Source organism: Portunus trituberculatus, chromosome 15, assembly GCF_017591435.1.
Source record: "Portunus trituberculatus isolate SZX2019 chromosome 15, ASM1759143v1, whole genome shotgun sequence".
Lineage (NCBI taxonomy): Eukaryota > Metazoa > Arthropoda > Malacostraca > Decapoda > Portunidae > Portunus > Portunus trituberculatus.
Window position 1 is genome coordinate 18,576,907 of NC_059269.1, and position 21,331 is coordinate 18,598,237.

Below are 21,331 nucleotides of genomic sequence, written 5' to 3' on the forward strand. Positions count from 1 at the left end.
TTAACGCTCATGTCTTTTAGGGAACTGGCAATACAGTGGGCCTTGATTTTTCTTTTCTTTTTCATTTATTTGTTTCCCTTGACCAGCTGTCCCTCCTGCATAAAATAATAATAATTACAATAAAAATATGATGAAAGTAAATTGATTGTGTATGTTCATCCCTTCCATTCAGTAATATCCTTTCTTCTCGCCTTTCTCCCTCTCTCGCTTCCTTACCTTACAAATATATAAAGCGCCTTATTTCTGTTTACCCTTCCATCCTCCCTGCCTCACCTCTACAGTGCCTCTCCTCTCTGCCAACCTCCCCCTGCCTCATCTCTATGTTGCCTTTTTCCCTTTTACCCTACCACCCTCCCTGCCTTACTCACAAAAACCTCACTAGTTCTATAGTGCCTCCATTCCTATCTCCCTGCCGTACTTCCTGCCTCACCTGCACAGTGCCTCCCTCCCTGCCTCCCTGCCACCCTGCCTCTCTGCCATCCTCGCTCAGTGCCTGGCCGGATCCCCACACGGTACTGTCTCTCGCCTCCCGCTGTCATGGCATTTTATCTCCAATATCTATCTGTCATGTCCTCCCCCTCGGTACGCCCTAGCCCTCCTCCGCCCCTGCGTTCTGTCAGCCGCCCCGCAGCTCCGGCCTGATCCATCCCAGCCCACATACAGCGATTACACGAGAAGTCCGCCCGATACCCCGTCACCCTGTTACCTTCTCCATCATGGTTATTTTTTTAATGGAAGCCCAATCCACATTTTTCTTCCCTTCTCTTCCCTTCTCACACCGCCCCGATCTACGCTCTCATCCGCATCAGTGAGACCGTGAAGCGGTTTTGTTGTTTTTTGTTTTATCATTTCCTTTAGTATTATTTCTGTCAGAGGGAAAAATGTATATGATGTAAACGGATGGATATAATGTTGTGTTCTGTGGTTTAAGTTTTGTAAATGTTAAAAAGAAAAGCGTTGGTTTGTGTTTATAAGAGAAGAATTAGAACATAACACCAGCAAAATTTATTACTTATTTTTCTTAGTGTATCTTTTATTGTATTACTATCAACTCATCTATTGGAGGTTTAGGTGGACAAAGGATCGTCATGATACTTTAGGTAAACATAGGATCGTCATTATCTTTAGACTTTAGGTGGAAAAAGGATCATCATTAGACTTCAAGTAAACATAGGATCATTATTGTACTTTACGTAAACATAAGATCATTATCATACTTTAGAAAAACATAGGAACATCATTATCTTTATACGCGCAGCAAAATATCCACACAAAATACCAACTCTGCCATCCATATGAAGAAAGTATCCACACTCATGATTGCAATAAAGTGAAATAAAAACAAAACGGAAAATAAATCAACGAAAAGGGAAAAAAAATATATACTTTTCCTCACTCCTACGACTTAAGTTTCCGCCAAGAAGGAAAACACCTGTAGAAATTACTCCTTATTAGAATATCCTCTTATTTACATTATTTCGTGGGAGAAGAATATTGAGGTGACTCTTCAAAATCACTACGTTCGTGTCAGACTCATCGCCAGGTAAAAATAAAGAAAATAACAAAGAAACTTGATAGATAGAGGAAGGAAAGGAGGAAATAGAGAAGGAAGTGTAGCGGGAGAGAAGAGAAGGAAGGAAAAATGCAGGAAAAGACGGAGATATGGAGAAAAATAACGAAGAGAGAGAGAGAGAAAAAAAAAAAGTAGAAGCAAGGAGGAAAGATAATAGAGTATGACTGGAGGCAATGAGAGAGGAAGAAAACGGAGAGTGAGGTAGGAGAGTGGCAGGGAAGAGAGGAAAGGACAGGTAGTGGCAGCATCACGAGGCAGCGACTTGTCCTAGCTAGAGGCGGTGCAAAGGCTGCATCTGTACACGCGTTCCGTCATTGCCTTGGTCACGAATACTGGCTGGACGGGGGAAGGAGGAGGAGGAGGAGGAGGATAGACAGTTCACGACCCATCCTCTCCACTTCTCCCTCTCCCTCTCCCTCTCCCCCTCCCTCCATCCTGTCACTGGTTCGCCCGCATGATAAATACAAACAAAATTCATTAATGGTTGGACTGTGTTGCCTTCCCACAGCGGGCCGGAGGGTGACCCGCCGCCCACTTTATCAAGGTGACAGCCGCCCACAGCCCGCCCACTGTCCACTCCTGCACTAACTCCCTCCTAGTTCTCTCTCTCTCTCTCTCTCTCTCTCTCTCTCTCTCTCTCTCTCTCTCTCTCTCTCTCTCCCCAAAACCACTCCCTTCATTGCTTTACTATATATTGTATTTTTTTTTTTCATTATGTGTCAAAGAAACTTAATATGGATGAAAAAAGGAAAATAAGAAGGTAAGAAAATAAATACTCCTCCCTGCATTGCTCTACTATATTTGTTGTTAGTGTGTGTGTGTGTGTGTGTGTGTGTGTGTGTGTGTGTGTGTGTGTGTGTGTGTGTGTGTGTGTGTGTGTGTGTGTGTGTGTGTGTGTGTGTGAAGGAGATTTGCTTAAGTGTACCAAGTGGGATAAAAATTAAATAATCTTTAACTTTAAGGTTCCAAAAAGTCAAAGAAATACAAAATGTGTTGATTAGTGTAGTTACAGAGATTGTGTTGTATCCAGTACCGTCACGAAGCTTGACTAAGGAAACTGACATATGTGTACCAAGATGGATGAAAAATATTAAACTTTCAGGTTCTAAAAAATCAAAGAAACACAAACGATGTTGATTGGTGTAGTTACAGAGATTGTGTTGCATCCAGTACCTATAAGAGAAGCCGAATCTATGAGTGATGATATGCAAGAAATGTTGAGGATAATACAATTGATTCTCGTATGCTTATTTGGAAAGATGCATACGAAAGTTGCCTCAGAAGATTCCTACTTGTCTTCTTATTTTGTCTATCTGTCATCTTGTTTACTTGCTTTTTGTTTGCTTTTATGCCTGTATCTGTTTATTTCCCTCCAGGTTAGGCAAGTCTGTCCATAACTTTCCTATCTTCTTTTTACCTGTTTCCTTTCTGTCTCTTTCAGTTTACTCTTCTATCTGCCTTTCTACTTTGGATTACAGAGGTTGTGTTACATTGTTACTATTTTTTCAAGAATTGTTATTGCTACGGTCTATTTCTGTATATCATCCTTCCTATGATTTAAATTCTTTCAAGCAGAAGGTTTCATGACACTTATCCTCCAATATTCGATGATACTTTTACATCTAATTTTGGGCTGGCACCTCATTTTTTGATGATCTTGGCCAAAGAACCTCTTACATATAAAGAAAGAAGAAAAAGTAGGAGTGGGTGATAATGGCATACCTATCTTCTACCTGTCTTCCTGTCAGTTTGCCTGCCTGCCTTCACTCCAGCCCACCAGCTTGCCTCTCTATCTCCGCACAATAAGGTGACGGAAGAAGGTTAAAAGCAGCTCTGCAAACTCTCGTAAACAAAGAGTCGTAAACGGAGAGTTCCTGGTTAACTGCACGCACGAGACGGAAACAGAACAGTGTTATGTGCATTTCCGTAACAAATGATTATGAAAGATCCAACGAATATATTTGAAAACGATTTGAGTTATTTATTCTATTTAATGTTTTCTTGTGGGCTCTTTCGTTCAGGGTACTGCTTTTAAGTAATATTGAAGCGCGAGACATTCAGAAATTGAGATATGCGAGAACTGTTATGTGCAGCAACAAAAAACAATAATTACTGCTGCTGCTGCTTTTTTTACTACTACTACTACTACTACTACTACTACTACTACTACTACTACTACTACTACTACTACTTCTTCTTCTTCTTCTTTTTTACCACTACAACAACTACTAAAAATGAAGCTATAATGAAGAAATACGTAAGAATAAAATGTGAATATATTGTAGTCAAAAACAACTAAAATAACGAAGTACAACGTAAGAAAAGAAAGAATTATGTACACGTTAAAAAAAATGAAAGAAAAAAAAACGATAAATGAAACTGGACAAGAAAAAAGAAGAGGAAACAAATAGAATGAAGCAAGAAGGCACAAAATTAATAAAGTTTGAAGGAAGAAGAATAATTATTGGGTAAAAACAATAACAAAAGAAATAAGCAAGAAATAAAAGCAATGAGTTGAGAGAAACGGTGGGAAGCGGTAAAGGGAGACAAAAGGAGGGATGCAAGACAAAATATGATGAAAGAAAACGAAAACAGTAATAAAAGATAAAAATTAGTGACACTGGAATATATATCTTTTCCTCAACTAACTCCACACACACACACACACACACACACACACACACACACACACACACACACCATGCCCTGTTCCCAGAAAGTGATATTTTAAGGGGGAGCGCCATTAAACACAAGAGCCATAAATCTAATAATACGATTTAATGGCGCTATAAAAGTATGATCAGGCAGCTGGAGACGGCTTGTTGGCTGGCTTGGTAGGGAAAGAGGGAGAAGCTCAAATGAACACAAAGAAAGAACAAAATACCAGCCCTCCGTTCTCCTTAACCCCTTCACTACTGAGACTCGTTTTCATATTCATTCTGGTCACTATTGGATGATTTTCTACAGCTTCATAAACGTATGTGGGGGATTAAAATAGTGAAGACTCTTGCCATTAATCTTCTGACCACCATAAACACTTCCTAATGGAAATAAAATAGTTTCATCATACCCAAGAGATAAAAATGCGTCCCAGTACTGAAGGGATTAATTAAAGAGAATGCCATACGCTTCTCCATTCAGTTTATAGTATGCGACGTGGATTAGCAAAGGAAAATAAAGGAACAAGGAAGAAGGCTTATAAGAGGAAGAGTAGGAAGAAGAAAAGTAGAAAGGAAGGAAGAGAGATCCTTTCACAAGACTTGTAAAAAGGGGGAAGAAAGAAGAAAAGAGGAAAAATAACGGCAGTAGTAGTAGTAGTAGTAGTAGTAGTAGTAGTAGTAGTAGTAGTAGTAGTAGTAGTAGTAGTAGTAGTAGTAGTAGTAGCAACACCAGCAACAAATCTTAACTTTCTTATTTTCCTTCTTCTTGTCTTTCTTCCATAGTTACATATCACAGTAAATAGATAAAATAACAGTGAAAGAAGAAATGGCTAGAAATAAACGAATAATGACACTGAGAGAAAAAAAAAATCTTTAAAAAACCTTTCAAGTCAGTCGAAATTCTATTGTTTTCGTGGAGCATTTCATGAAAGTCACCTTTACGAGAACAATGACCGCTGCTGAGAGAGAGAGAGAGAGAGAGAGAGAGAGAGAGAGAGAGAGAGAGAGAGAGAGAGAGAGAGAGAGAGAGAGAGAGAGAGAGAGTCCTAGTGTTCAAATTTCTTAAAAGCAAACTTTACTTTTCATAAGAATAAAAGTAGAACAAGAAGAAAAGAACAAAAACAAGCAAGAAAACAAAACAAAGACAAAAGAGAAAGCAGAATAAAGAGGAAATCAGATAAACAGAGAGAAAAACAGTAGAAAGAAGAAAAAAAAAGGGAAAACAAATGAATAAGATAACAGAGAATGAAGACAAACACTGGAAATAAGAAAACAATAACCACAAAACAAAGTCATACAACTAAAAAGGAAACATGATGAAAACGTGAGGCAGAACAACACAAATCAACCCAGGGCAGAACATAAACCAGTGACAGAAAACGAACACAACACAACGGCAGCCAACAACGTGAGGGAGATCAACGCAAATCAAAACAGGGCAGAACATAAACCAGTGGTACAGTGGAACCATGCGTGCTTTGGGGTCCGAGGGGTCTCCAAGCACACGGGTTCAAATCCTGTCCACGGTCCGAGTGTAGGTTGGGCTTCCTCACTCACGGCAACGGTTTCCTAGCAGGTGGGATTTCAGATAGGAGGTACCACAAAAATTATCCCCCTTAGCCCATAAATTCCCGTGAAAAGCCCACGTGGTATAAAAGAAAAAGGCAGAATATGAACCAGTGACAGAGAATGGACACAGCACAATAAGGACAGCCAACAGTCAGTCAGTCAATCGGAAATCACCAACAGAAAATACCAAATAGCTCCCCCACCCAAAAAAATAAATAAATAAATGAACGAATGCTAGAATGGACGGAAACTCGATATATAAACAGTCCATGAATTTTTTTTTCTCTCTCTCTGTCTTTTCTCTCGTTTCGTCTTGTCGTTTCCTCTCGTTGTTATTGCAGTTTGTTATCAGAGAACTTTAATTTGCATGACTTTTCTCCTTTTTTTTATCCATTTTCTGTCTCTTTTTCTCTTGCTTTTCTTCCTTCTCTAGAGGTAAATGAATATTGGAACTTGTAATTTAACTTGTCTTTTCTCCTCTTCTACGTCTAATATTTTTATCCAATTTCTCTCTCTCTCTCTCTCTCTCTCTCTCTCTCTCTCTCTCTCTCTCTCTCTCTCTCTCTGTCTGTCTCGCTTTCTCTTTTTCTTCATCTTCTCTTACTTGTTCTGTAAATGGATATTGGAACATCTAATCTAACGTTCTTCCTTCTTCTTCTTCTTCTTCTCCTCCTCCTCCTCCTATCTTCTATTCCAATCTTCTTTTTATTTTTTTTATTCTTTTCTTGCTTTTATTTTTTCTTCTCTATATTCTAATTCAAACTTCCTTTTATCCATTCTCTTTCTTTTCGATTCTTTATTTTTTTCTTCTTATTTAAATCCAATTGATCTCTTCTTCTTCTTCTTCTTCTTCTTCTTCTTCTTCCTTTCTTCCTCCTCCTCCTTATCGGGGCCTCCAATCCAACCTCGTTCCGCGCCAAAAGTGTCCCAGACAGTCGTGGTCTTAATGTAAGTTTAATGAAGTCGTGGTGATGGTCGCTGTTCAGTTGCCAATCTGTCTTTCCTCTCCTTCCTTCTCCTCCTCCTCCTATTCCTCCTGTTCTTCGTTCTTCTCTTCTTTTTCCTTGCGTTTTATTCTTTCCTTTCTTCTTCTTTCTCCTCTTTTGTTCATTGATCCTTTTTTTCGTCTCCTATCAACACTCTCTCTCTCTCTCTCTCTCTCTCTCTCTCTCTCTCTCTCTCTCTCTCTCTCTCTCTCTCTCTCTCTCTCCTCAGGCATAACTTGACATCATTAACAATCTTCTCTTTCTTACTGGTCTTCTTCCGTCACGACCTCCCTTCACTTCACCACACTCACGTCTACACTTCACCACACTTCCCACTTCTCACGTCCACACTTCTATACACACGTGGTTTTACGCTTCAGGAGGCTTCATTTACAGCTACACTTTACCCAAACTCCAGGACTTCACCTCACTGACATGTATCTAGGCTATATCTAAGAGTATAAAGATTAATACGCCCCACACGGTACTTAAGTCAATAATCAACACACTTCTTAGCTCTATATTCGTGTCTTTCTCCTCCTGGTTTTTCTATGCCCTCCTAAACCCTCCCACGCTTCCACGCCCACCATATCATTAAGAGATCATCAGTTTCAGCTGTAAAATCACTATCACTACTACTACTGCTACTGTTACTACTGCTGCTGTCACTCCTGCTGCCGTCTTGTCTACTAACGTCATCTTCTAGACTAGTAATGAGTTGCCCTTTCGCTCTTTGTTTTTTTTTTTGTTTTTATCCTGTCTCGTTTGAGTTTCTATTGTTTTTTTTTCTTTTGTTTGTTTAAGTGTCTTCCTTATCATGTGGTTACTACTACTACTACTACTACTACTACTACTACTACTACTACTACTACTACCACTGTTGCTGCTGCTGCTACTACCACTACTTCCTCCTCCTTTAAGTCTACGGTTCTCTCCCCATCAACTTCAAACACACACACACACACACACACACACACACACACACACACACACACACACACACACACACATGTACAAGAGCGTTGACTTTCCGTGTGTGTGTGTGTGTGTGTGTGTGTGTGTGTGTCATGCGTCATCACCTCAGATTTATTAGGAGGAAAACAAAGAAAACGCGCCGCTGTTGTCACATGTGTAATGGGAGCAGTGTTGAGGCGCCGGGTGAGCTCAACTATCTCTCTCTCTCTCTCTCTCTCTCTCTCTCTCTCTCTCTCTCTCTCTCTCTCTCTCTCTAGTTGCTTCGGATCTCTCTTTCTCTTCTTTCAGGAATGTTAAAGGAGTATTTTTCTTTTTTCTTTTCTTTTTTTCTCTCTGGACTGAACTTTCATGCTCATCATTATTCTTTCTTTATTTTATTTTGTCTTCTTTCTTCACCTTAATTTGTTCTGATGTCTTTAATTTTCATTTTCTTATTATTTTTTGAGACGTTTGATGTTTTAAGCTTTTTTTTTTTTATCCATTCCATTTCTTCTCTTTTTTTTTATTTTTATTTTTTACCAATTTCACATAAAATAAGCTTTATTCATTTCTTTTACAAACTTTATTTTACTTAACTGTCGTTCTTGGAGTGACATTAAGGTGTTCTATTTTCTTTCTTAACCTCTCTCTCTCTCTCTCTCTCTCTCTCTCTCTCTCTCTCTCTCTCTCTCTCTCTCTCTCTCTCTCTCTCACCTCCATTTGTTACAGTCGAGTACATTCAGGAACAAAGCCACTAGTCTATTTTCTCACCATTTTCTCCTTCAATTTCAGGGAATCCCACCTTAATTAATCTTCAGTTACGTGCGTGTGTATGTATGTCTGTTTACATTACTATTTCCACAATACACGACACGACACAGTAAGACACAGCAACGATCTCTTCATCTACCTCCTCCTCCTCCTCCTCTTTCTTCTCCTCCTCCTCCTCTTTCTTCTCCTCCTCCTCCTCTTTCTTCTCCTCCTGCTTCGTTCCTTCCTACTGCCAAATGATAGAGAGAGAGAGAGAGAGAGAGAGAGAGAGAGAGAGAGAGAGAGAGAGAGAGAGAGAGAGAGAGAGAGAGAGAGAGAGAGAGAGAGAGAGAGAGAGAGAGAGAGAGAGAGAGAGAGAGAGAGAGAGAGAGAGAGAGAGAGAGAGAGAGAGAGAGAGAGAGAGAGAGAGAGTTGATTATTTCTCTTGATAAATATCTTCTGAAGAACTGCATCGTGTTACCACCATCACCACCACCGCAGGAAACAACAACACCAATAGTAAAACAATAGTAACGACAATGGCAGTGAAACAATGGTGGAAAGTGACTAAGTAAGTAAGCAAGTAAGTGTGTGTGTGTGTGTGTGTGTGTGTGTGTGTGTGTGTGTGTGTGTGTGTGTGGCGTGCCGTCCGGACATTAAGCGAGGTATCAGCTGCGTGACGTATGACCAGCACTGCAGCACCGCCTCTTCTAAAGCACCGGATACAGGGATAGGAGGCGTGTGTGCTTCACCTTTCCCTCGCCTTGCTTGTCCTTCCTTCCTTCCTTCTTTGCGCCTTTCCTTCACTGTTCTTGTCTTTTCTTTTTTCCTTGCTCCAGTCTATTTACTGTTATTTTGTACTTCCTTGCTTCATTTTCCTTAATATTCCCGTTTTCTTTTCTTCCTTCTTGTCTTCCCTTGTTCCCTTCGTATCTTCATTCATTGTTTCCTGCTTGTCTAGTCAGAGTCGGTGTGTTCATTTTGTTATCTTGGTTCTCTGTATCTCATCTTCCATCATCTTTTTTGTCTTCCTTCGTTCGCTCTTTCACACTTCCTTTCACTGTAGTTGTCTTTCTTCCTATGGTCTTATTTAGATTTAGTCAATATGGCGACTCTTTCTACTTATTTTACCTTTGCCTCACCGTCCCTCTCCTGCAGACAGTATCGCTCTGGTTTTATCATAGTTTTTAAGTTACACAATTGGTTCAAGCGATGAATATTACGAAATCTAGTTTTTATTTACTTTTTCCTAACCTGCAAAGGCGTCTGGCCAACAAGGAACAAAATAATGAGACAGAAATGTGCCTACTCAATATTTTCCTTCCCCAAAATTAACTCAAATTAAGACTTAGTTGTTAGTTTTTTTTTATTGTTTCCGAATAACACAATATTTTTTTTTTTACCTCATTGCAATTCAAACTACATGGTAAAACTGAAGATACATGTAGAAATTATCGCTCACTCATTTGCTCATCAACAACGTCATTCGAGATTGTAACTTAAACTGGCATCACATTTCACCAAACATAAAAGAAGACAGCAATTGAAAGGTTAAGTCAGTGAGATTTCAAGACATTTGTTTTCATCCTTTGGCTATTTCTATCGGCTCTATAAGAACACAGGCGACTGAGTGGGCCTTTTTCTTTATATTTTCGTTGACCTTAGCCAGTCCTCCTCTCTAATATACTATAGAAAAAAAGCAATGTTAGGTGTAAAATTCCTAACTGAATTCACCCGTGAGGTTCAAGTTTCCAAGTCACATGAGAGTTTTCTACGAGAAAAGACAAGACAAGGCATATGTTACATATTTACGCATTCACTTTAAGCACACAAAGGAAGTCGAGGTTGTAAAACACACACGTAGTACAAGGAAAACACCCCGATAACATCACTCATAAGGGCGTATGCTTTTCCTTGTTGTTTATCTACTGCCTCCCTCACTCAGCGCCGTAGTAAAGCTTGCCTGATGATCCCCAAGCATTGTGACGTCACGGTTACGGGAGATGAGTCTAAGGAGAGGACAAAAGTGACGTCAGGTGGGCAGAGGTGGGGAGGAGCGGAGCAGTGCTGGGATGGGGCGAGACTGAGATGGCGCACTGGGGGGTGACCCAACACTTAACCCGTGGTGGGGGGCTGACAAGCGTAGGGAGGGGGGCATTATACCGGCTACACACACACACACACACACACACACACACACACACGACCAGGGTTTCCTTCCAGCCTCAAGCGGTGCCTCGGGCGATTAAGGAAACCGCAAGTACGTTCCGTCCGTTGCTGCGCGTCCTTCACGAGGGGAGGGTGAGGAGCAGCAGCGGCAGTGGCAGCAAAGACAGCGGCAGTCAGCGCCTCGCCCTCCCTCGCCCTCCACATGTAGGGACGTGGGCGCCGTCAGCTTAGCATAAATGAATACTAAACTCCAGCAGTGGACGCCGCCGTCGTCAAACTGGTGAAGTCCGTCGGGCATTAATTTCATTCAGGTGTCACAAAACCCGCGCCGGGAGGAGCCGCTGGCTGCCAGCGCGCGATAACTCCTGCACCTGCGCCACTCCCTCAGGCTTCCCCTTTGCTTCCCTTGCCTCAGCCACAACTACCCACACGCTACACGCCGCCGCCATGCACCCGGGTGAGCGACAGGTCTCTGGGGCTTCGCATCACACCGACACGGCACTGTAACCTGCCTTACCAGCGGCACCTCAATGCACGCCAGGTCCTTCCCTCGCTCCCTATACACGCGGCGAATGCTTAGGGCGACATTCCCACGCTGCCTGTCGCCCGCCACGCCCTAATGTACAAGGTGGCTAATGGCAGTCTTGGTTCGACGCCCGCGACGACCTGTTCCCGTAACGAAGATAACCAGCCAACAGGTGATTAGGATCAGTGAGTTACTGACGCGCCACGCACGCCGCCGCGCCGCACACCGCACCACTGACTGCCTGCATGCCTGCCTGTGTGTGTGTGTGTGTGTGTGTGTGTGTGTGTGTGTGTGTGTGTGTGTGTGTGTGACATGGCTACGATGATGGTGATGATAATGGTGATGATGACAGTCGTGTTTCATGCGAGAAGCAATTTACGAAATTTTTCAGCTGTGGATTATTCAAGCAATTAAGCAACACACGACACACACACACACACACACACACACACACACACACACACACACACACACACACACACACACTAACCTGTCATTGCCTCAACATTTCCCTTCCATTTACTTCATTTTCAAGTAAAACCAACTGAAGAGAGAGAGAGAGAGAGAGAGAGAGAGAAGGAAGAAGTGAGGGGAAGGGCAAGTCAATACGCACAGGATCATAAAGAGAGAAAATGTAAAGCTGTAATTCTTAGTCACGTAACTACTCTTACTTTTCCTTCTTTTTTGCACCATTCCTTTCCTTCCTCATGTTTTTTTTCTCTTTTTCTTTCCTTCTTTTTTTCCCTTCTCTTCTTCTTTCCTTCTTTTTTTCCTTTCTCTTTTTCTTTCCTTCCTTTTTTTTCTCTTTTTCTTTCCTTCCTTTTTTTTCTTTCTTTTTCTTTCCTTCTTTTTTTTCTTTTCTCTTTTTCCTTATCTTCTTTTTTTCTTTTCTCTCTTTTTCCTTCCTTCCTTTTTTCTTCTTGCCAGCGCTTCATCTTCCTTCCTCCATCTTTCGTCAGCCAGTCAGTCAGCCAGGCAAATGAATCAGTCACCAGGCCAAACAAGAAGTCAGTCAGTCAGTCAGTCAGTCAGTCAGTCAGTCAGTCATTCAATCAGTCAGTCAGCCATTCAGTCAGCCAGTCAATCAGTCAAGCAAGATCAATCATCCTACCAGTCAGTCAATTAATGAGTCAGTAACCCAAACACTCAACCAACTTCACCGTCAGTCACTTAGTCAGTCAGTCAACCATCCAGTCAGACAGTCAATCATGCAGTCAATTGGCGTCGGTTTCCACAAGTTTGCTGAAACGGCGTAAGGTGAGTGAACATTTAAGGGACAAGAAACAATTTGAAGTCAAGGTGAAATTCGCCCTTACTGTCTTGCTAGCTTAGAGTTGCGCCATTATGTCATTTTCTGGGGCGAAATGACAAGACAGGTTGAAGGAGAGAGAGAGAGAGAGAGAGAGAGAGAGAGAGAGAGAGAGAGAGAGAGAGAGAGAGGGGAATAAGCAAATGGGGTTATGGAGGGCTTAGTAAGAGGAATAATGGCCGTGCGTTCTTTCTCGTCTTCCTCTTTGTGTGTGTGTGTGTGTGTGTGTGTGTGTGTGTGTGTGTGTGTGTGTGTGTGTGTGTGTGTGCTGGCGACACATACGTACATCTCTCTCTCTCTCTCTCTCTCTCTCTCTTCTCTCCAACTCTCTTCTCTTCCTTCTTCCTCTCCTTTTCTCCACTTCTGTTTCCTCGATACCTTCCTACCTCCTCCTCCTCCTCCTCCTCCTCCTCCTCCTCCTCCTTTTCTACTTCCTCCTCTTCTCCTCACTCATTTACCTTCTCTCCTACTGGTACTGGTGTACTGACCCTTCCTCCTCTTCCTCCTCCTCTTCCTCCTGAATGATTCTTCCCTCTTCTCTCCTCCTTCTCCCTTGTCACTCCATAGCTGCATTCCTTCCGGCATCCATCTCTCTCTCTCTCTCTCTCTCTCTCTCTCTCTCTCTCTCTCTCTCTCTCTCTCTCTCTCTCTCTCTCTCTCTCTCTCTCCAATTCAGTGATTTTTCTTTCATTTTTCATTTTCCTATCTTTTTTTATTTCCTACGTCACTTATTGCACTCACTACTACTACCACTATCACTACTACTACTATTACTACTACTACTACTAACTACTAATTACTACTACCACTACTATTACTACCATAACCTACCATCACACACACACACACACACATACAACGTCCCCACACCCCTTGCTTAGTGTTGTGTCGCGTGCCACGTCCTCCAACACAAGGGAGAATAAATCTATCTGGACTCTAATTGCACGTTTGCGGCCGTCACTCCACTGCGGTCTTGCATGCGACACGCCACGCAGGACTTGCCGGCCAGAGGAGCGACGGCGATGTGAGGTGGAGACGACTTGGCCAAAGGAAGGAAGGGAGGGAGAAAAGGAGGAAGCGAACGTGTTGAGTCCATTGCATACTAAAGAAAGGAAAAAAAAAAATAGAGGATACAGAGAGAAGGTATTAGATTGATTGATTAATTTGACGGAAGAAAACAATTTAAAACAAGGATCGAAATATCAGAGTACAGAATATTAAAGAGCAAAAATATCCAGAGTAAAAGTACAAAGACGAAAATATAAAGGATTAAAATGTATCAAGAAAAGCGTTACCTCTCCCACTCAGAAACAAGTAGGAGCTAGAATCGTAACCCAAACACTTCACGATACACTCATAGCACACACTACAGAATCACAGGCACACCTTTTTTTTAATGTAAGATGGAAAATCCGACCAAGGGCATAGAAAAATTAAAAAGGCTCACTTAGTTCCCAGCCCCCTTGTAAGTCTGATAGAGTTAGCCAAATGTCTTGAAATCCTAACGCTCTTCATGTCCTGCTTCAGATGACACCAAATTCTCACCATGGCGGTTCTTTAAATCTGCAGTGTCTCTTCAGGAATCTCTACTGACACCTTCATAACCTCCTTCTAAAGACGTCTTATGTTTTTTTTTTTTCTTTCTTTCTTTTTTACGCTACTCTGTGTTTGCAAGGTAAGATTAAAAGTACTTCCTTCTTCACTTCCTTCCACTTCCTTTACACATTTCTGATAATCTTCAACACCTTCTTCTCCTTCTCCTCCTCCTCCTCCTCCTCATCCTCCTATATAGCTATTTTCTTCCTTAGTATCTCCTTTTAGCGACTCTCTTCCTCATCGTCTCCTTTACACTCCCTTCTTCCTCAGCGTCTTTATGTTCATCATCTTCTGCAAAACTTCCTCCTTCACAGCCATTTTCTATCCTGACCTCTCCTCCTTCTTGGCCTTCTTCTTCCTCAGCAGCTACAACTCCTCATCCTCTTCATTCTCCTTCTCCTCGACGGCCACTCTTAGAATGTCCCCAGGCAGTGTTTCCAGCGTCACTGATGCCATCTGCGTCTAAACCTAAACAGAAGACTTTTTTACTGCCTGGGATAAACTACTTAGAGTAAACCTACACGGCATAATGGCCCACGTGATCCCTGTTTACTGCTTCCCCAAACCCCAAGTATAGATGTGGTTGGAACGCAGCGCTTTGGGTAATCTTACACGGGCTTAATAACCCCCACTTAATCCCGCTTTAGTGTTTTGTTTTCCCTCTTTTTCTTTTCGAGAACAGACCTCGACGTGGTTGTGACGTTTTTTTTAAATAATTTCCTGCGGTCGACGCGAGGCATCTGGGATGTGGGTTTCCTCTTGGCCAGCCAAAGAGCAGCACCGCAGCCTTCCTCACTGGACAGGCGCGGAAAGAACACGAAGGTTTTTTGAGTCTTTGGTAAGACGGTGAAACTCTGCCTTTGTTAACGAAGAGTACAACAAGCATAGCCGCGATGAACCTGCGGCCTGTTATATCAGTAGACGCAGAGGAATTGCAAACCTGCTAATGGTGTGGGTTACCATTTGAGTACGTGTATTTTCACTAAGGTAGTAGCCACCACCGTGAAGCAATGCAGTCAGCAGAGGCCGCAGCGACACCCTGAGGGAGCGAAACATTGGCAGGGGCGTCGCCACTGAGAGGCGCGGGGGCGGGAAGAGTCCTGGCGGGTCCTGCGGGTTGTCAGGCCAAAACAATGGACGTCCAGGATGGCGAGAAAAGAAAGGAGTGAAACATCGTAACCCCAAATTAGGCCTCGGGGCGCATACCGATGAAAAACCAATAAGGGAGGGGCGTTCCCGGCGGCCGCTCCTCGCGTCCGGCACCGCTGGCCCACCCGACCCTCCCTCGCCACTGCCACGGCCATAAATATAAGTCAAGGCCTGACGCGGAGTCAGACTATGAACGATATCCTGACGGAGCCATTATTGGCCTCGCCTTAACCAGCAGCGGCGCGTACTCTGCCCGGCTCCCACCACCTGGCTCCCTCTGGCGGCGGTATAGAGGGGAGTCGCCACTGCCTGCAGCCTGCCTACACTCCTGCACTACGATCTCTCTGTCTTCACTTTGCATCCCCCGACCTGCCTTCACACTCTCTACTTAAAGGATTCACTCACTCCAGATTTAAGTAATACTCACTTCACACTCAAAGCACTCAACAATATGCCGCCGCCGCTGTTTCTTCCGGCAGTCAGTGTCTACATAGAAACAATACTTGAACACTCAGCGACATGCAAGTCCATCACTCTCACCCAGAGCTCAAATATCACAAAACACTGCAGGGAGTTCACGCTTCCTGCACTTGAAGCGAACCAAGAAGACAAAGGGGCGCAAGAAAGAAACAAACAGCAGCAATGACAGTTCCTTCGGGGCTGTTTATGGAACTCCGCTATCTTTGGTACAGTGTAGGAAATACGATAATTGTAGAAACATAATAGCATGAAAAGGAGGAGGATAATAGTATAAAATTAATGAAAAGAGAGCAAGATGAAGATTAAGAACTTTGCAAAGAAGACAAAACGAGCATCAATGGGAGAGAGAGAGAGAGAGAGACGCTGTAAGAAAGTTTGTGGTTTATCCTTTCCTCTTTCCCTCCAACACTTTCTCTCTCTCTCTCTCTCTCTCTCTCTCTCTCTCTCTCTCTCTCTCTCTCTCTCATACCACCATCACCACCGCCACCACCCAAACGCATCCCATCCCAGCCCAGCGCGCCCTTGAATAGACCAGAATATTCATCAGGGTCGCCCAAGGCCTACTGCGGTGTAGCGGCCTGACCCAGTGGCCTCGTGGGGTCGTGCTCTGTGCCTGGACACCCACACGCCCCCTCTCCTAGCATGGGTCTCGAGAGAAGCACCAAAAAAAACCCTAAGCCAAGAACTGAGTGATCAGAGAGAGAGAGAGAGAGAGAGAGAGAGAGAGAGAGAGAGAGAGAGAGAGAGAGAATTTTTACCTATCCTTCCCATCCATTTTTTAAACGACATATGCATTTAACAGAAGGAATTATTCTCCAGGTGATGATGAAAAATAAAACTAACAGCGTTACAATAAAGAAAAATCTGAGTACCACTGAGGGGACAGACAGTACCAACCCCTCCCACTTCTCCATCCTTCCTAGTCTCCACTTCGTCTACGGCAAGACTCAAGGGCACGGTGGCTCCCCTTCCCTCTTTCCCCCGACACCACCGGCGCCTCCGCCCTCCGATGGCTTGATACCCTCTCGCACACCAGCGGCAAAACGCCCACTGCTTTCCTACTAATTAATCAAATTTTACCCTTATCACCCGAAGCGGGAAGTACTGCAAGCCACTCCCGCCCTTACCGCCTCCTGCCACACGCTCCGTTACCTCTTGACTGAGACTCGGACCCTCGCCCAACCCCCCGGCAGGTTATGGAGCCGTCCCGCCAAAGCACTAGTGGCCTTATGTGCTGGAGACGTAAAGATGAGTGTTCCGTGTCCTGCAGAGGAGGTTATGATCTCTATCAATTATTGCCTCAGCCTCTTATTGTCGAAGTGGCGGGCGTGGGTCAGCTGCACGTCACTGCCCGCCTGCAACGCGATGCCTCCGACGGCCGCTTACCGCCTCCTCGTCTTCACCGGCAGTGCGCCACCTCGTCTCTCCTCTCAATCCGTCATGAATTCTCACTGTCAGTCGCTTTCAGTCAGTCTTCCAACTTGTCAAAAAGCTTCACTTTCCGTCACCTCCATTACCTCTCTGCAATTTCCGTCATCCGCTTTTCAACCTGTAAAAAGCACTCACTACCCATCATTTTCTTTGCGCGTCACTCTGTCACTCAACAAGCTTTAACGTATGTCACTCTGTCACCTGTCCATGTTTTTCACCTCTTAATAAGCTTTAAAATCTTCATATTCCATCATCCGTCTGTACGTCTCTCCACTCCTCAGAAGCCATCTCATAAATCACCAACCTGTCTGTCTGTCAACTTTTCAAAACGCTGTACCCTTCGCTATCTTCAATCCCCGTCTTTCTGTCTTTTCCATTTGTTAAACTTTATTGTCCTTCAACCTCGTCAACGGTTTGTTCGTATTTACCCTCTCAGAAAAAATCATCTTTGCCACCCTATACCCCGTCTCTCCGTCCTTCCCCTCGTCAAACTTTATTACCACCCCGTCAAATTTTACTGTCCTTCCCTGTCTCCCGTCTGTTCCCCTTCCCGCCCGTCAGAAGGCTGCAAACCTCCTTAACCCCATACTGGCATTTAGGTCACCACCTCTGCCATCCTGTCCGTCAGCCACTTTGCTCCTCAAGATGCCACAAAACCCTCGTCCTTCTATATATAGGCATTGACACAAGTACCACCACCACCACCACCTCCATCAGCTTTCCTTGCCCCAGTCCCTCTTCCTACACCTTGCCAGAAACCCCTTGAGTTGTATATTAACAAGACCACCACTGCGCTCTATCCATCTATCCATCCATCTGTCCCTCCCACTTGTTATAAATTTACGTGACAAGACTACTTTCCCAGCCTGTCTGTCGGTCTGTTTGTCTAGGCACCCCAGCCGCCCATCAGCCCCGTCACGCCGCCGCCCACCAGACTGTAAAATTTTTCTCCCCTTCGGTCTCCACGTGCCTCAGAACCACGGCCTCTTCTCTCGCCTTATCCTGGGGCTTATTATCACAAGCAGCCTTGCAAGGATCGGATTTGCGGGACTGTTAGTAAATGCCGTTGTGTAAAAGTGACCAAAACTTCTTAAATGTTTCTCCTTCATATTCATTTGTGTTGAGATCATGAGAATATAAGCGACATGTCATCTTTATGTATTCCTTTGTTTAGACGATAAAATTAGAAGTGATATATGATAATTTCTTGTATGTCCTTATGAAATCCGTGTCTAGATCATGAGAGTAAGGATGACACAAATAATGCTATAATAATGAAGTTTCTCGCGGGAAAATTCTCTTGCGAGTAATCAAATAATCGTACACGAGACTTGGAAAAACAAAACAGCACAATACGTGAAAACAAAACACCACTTAGGTATGAAAAAAATATATATAAGACGAAATGCAAGAAAGAAAAAGTACATATAGAATAAAGATTAATGAACGCTGAAAAATAAACCGTGTAAGAAAATAATGGAAGATAACGTAAAGGAACACCAGCACACAGTGAGAAAAATAACACATACACATCGTACGTAACATAACTTAAAACTAACGTACCATAAAGACAAAACAGATTCCAACACTAATGCACGAGGAGAGAAGGAAAGAAAGAGATATATGGAAAGGAAAGAACAAGAGAAGCTAAATACAATGTCAATAAACACTGGATAAGACGAAGGAAAGGAAAAGAAAGATAAAAATCGCTGACTATTATGCGAGGCTCCGAGGGGCCATCGTGGAGGGAAAATCACTGAGATATGAGACGAAGGAGAGAAAAAATAGAAGAGTTAAATATGGGAGAGGAGATGTGGCTGAGATAATATGACAGCATGAGGGCGGACACACACACCACACACACCCTCCTCTTCCTCCTCCTCCTTCTTCTTCTTCCCTCCTCTTCGCTGGACAAGGGTCATTCAACTCCGATTTTTACATTATCATCAGTCTTATCAACATATCATCATTTCCTCCGTTGTTTTCTGAAGTATAGCATATTCATAGTTCGTTGTGAAGATAAAAGAAAATAGGTAAAGTGTGAGGAAAGTAAAAGGCAGTTCAAGAGAGAGAGAGAGAGAGAGAGAGAGAGAGACATTCGAAAAACCAAGAATTCAGCCAAACACACACACACACACACACACACACACACACACACACACACACACACACACACACTCCACATTCTTTTAAACAAACCCTCATAGTACCTATTCTTATTTCTACTATTCAATTCCTTTAAAGTGGAAATAACACGGACATTTAATACTGACCCACACATCAGTTCCCTGCATCACGAGACACTATGTAACAAAAGGGAGCAAATTGCAGTAATACGGACAATATTTACGAAACCAAGAATAATAGCACCAAACGTGACAGAGGAGAGGGTTGGAGAGGGTGGAGGGAAGAAGGAAAGAGAGCCTCGGGTGTGAAGAAGAGAGGGAGGAAGGGATGGGGGAGAGGAAAGAGGAGAGAAGAGAAAGGGAAGAAGGTAAATGAAGGGAGAGCCTCAGGGGGTATTATCACCAACATCAAGTAAACAAGATTGGACTAACACTACCGCACACAACCACCACCACCACCACCACCAATACTCCCCCACAATTCCCAAAGAGGAGGTGAACGGAGAATATTAAAGAAAACCTGTACGATGAATAACTATACATAGGCGTGTATAAATGAGTTTGGTCAAAGGAGAGTTTAAACACACACACACACACACACACACACACACACACACACACACACACACACACAGACCGCATAGATGGCCAAATTCAGAAAAGCTTTGCTCTCTCACCACAAATTTTCATGTCCCCAGAAACGACTAGCAGGGTTTTCAAGACAGTTTCTCCTTATGATAAACTAGAAATCTTGCTAATCCATCACCAGAACCATAAAAAAATACCCCAAAAACATGAGTATCTTCAACGAGAGCCTTTGAAAACAGTCATTGCGAGAAAGTAAAAGCGTTTCTGAATACGGGCCAGAGACGTGAGAAAAGATATTTAAAGGAAGATGTGTTTGAAGATGTGTTTAAATTTATAAGCATTTGTATTCTCAATATTTGAAATGGTTGGTCATAGGAAGGAATGAAGGAGAATATCAAGTTAGAATATTTAGAAGCAAATATCAACTCTTAAGAAAACAAGGCATATAAAAAGAGACCAATTATGAGAGAGAGAGAGAGAGAGAGAGAGTTATGATCTCTCTCTCTCTCTCTCTCTCTCTCTCTCTCTCTCTCTCTCTCTCTCTCTCTCTCTCTCATCCTTTTCTGCCTACATCAAATTCCTTCTTCCCTTCTCCTCCCCCCGCCACCTCCTTCCTTCCTCCGTCCCCATCCCATCACACCCCCCTCCAATCATCTACCCCCTCAGGCCGCCACCCTTGGCTTGACCTCGATCGGGTCAGGTCTACTGGGTTTGATTCATGATGGTGGTGGTGGTGGTGGAACACACACACACACACACACACACACACACACACACACACACACACACACACACACACGCACGCACACACACACACACACACACACACTATATTTGTTCTCCATACTAAAAGGAATAACTTAGAGAGAGAGAGAGAGAGAGAGAGAGAGAGAGAGAGAGAGAGAGAGAGAGAGAGAGAGAGAGAGAGAGAGAGAGAGAGACGAATTAAGCAAATACTCTCTCTCTCTCTCTCTCTCTCTCTCTCTCTTTCTGACCATTTCCAACCAAACTCGTGATTAAAGAAATGAGAAAAACTGATGGAATTAAGCGTTCGTCGCCTCCTTCCCCCATTCCCCCGTCTCTTTCCTCCTCCTCCTCCTCCTACACTCGATCACGGCTCAGGTCAAATCATCCCGCCGGGGAATAACAGTTGCCACTCGATTTATTTTTAATGCTGAAGAGGTGACCTGACATGTTCCAATTTAAGGGTCGATTCTTCCTATACCCTGCTCTCTAAGTCATCGTGGGCGTGGGGCGGGCAGGACACATGGGAGGTTTGTGTCATGGGCGGGTCGTCGCGTCCCACACACACTCGCCCAAGCCTTGAAATATTTGCCAGAATAAACAACAGTTGGTCGTCGGGAAGTCTAATTTAAATTTCCTCATCCCACCCCCCACAATAGGCACGGTTTGATCGGCCTTCTCTCTGTCTCTCTCTCACGCACTTTCTCCCCCGCCTTCCTTT

The 21,331-nt window shown here is 43.4% G+C and overlaps 1 protein-coding gene across 4 annotated transcripts in view; it reads right to left on the reverse strand.

Moving 5' to 3' along the window:
* Positions 1 to 21,331, reverse strand: part of LOC123504167 (protein dead ringer homolog) — a 221,049-nt gene that overhangs the window by 190,226 nt on the left and 9,492 nt on the right. Inside the window, exon 1 of one of the 4 annotated variants that reach the window (XM_045254506.1) lies at positions 11,179 to 11,376. The exons of the other annotated variants lie outside the window; for them this stretch is intronic. The gene's annotated coding sequence lies outside the window, so the exon portion shown is untranslated. Of the gene's footprint in view, positions 1 to 11,178; positions 11,377 to 21,331 lie in introns of those variants that run through there. 4 annotated transcript variants of the gene reach the window in all.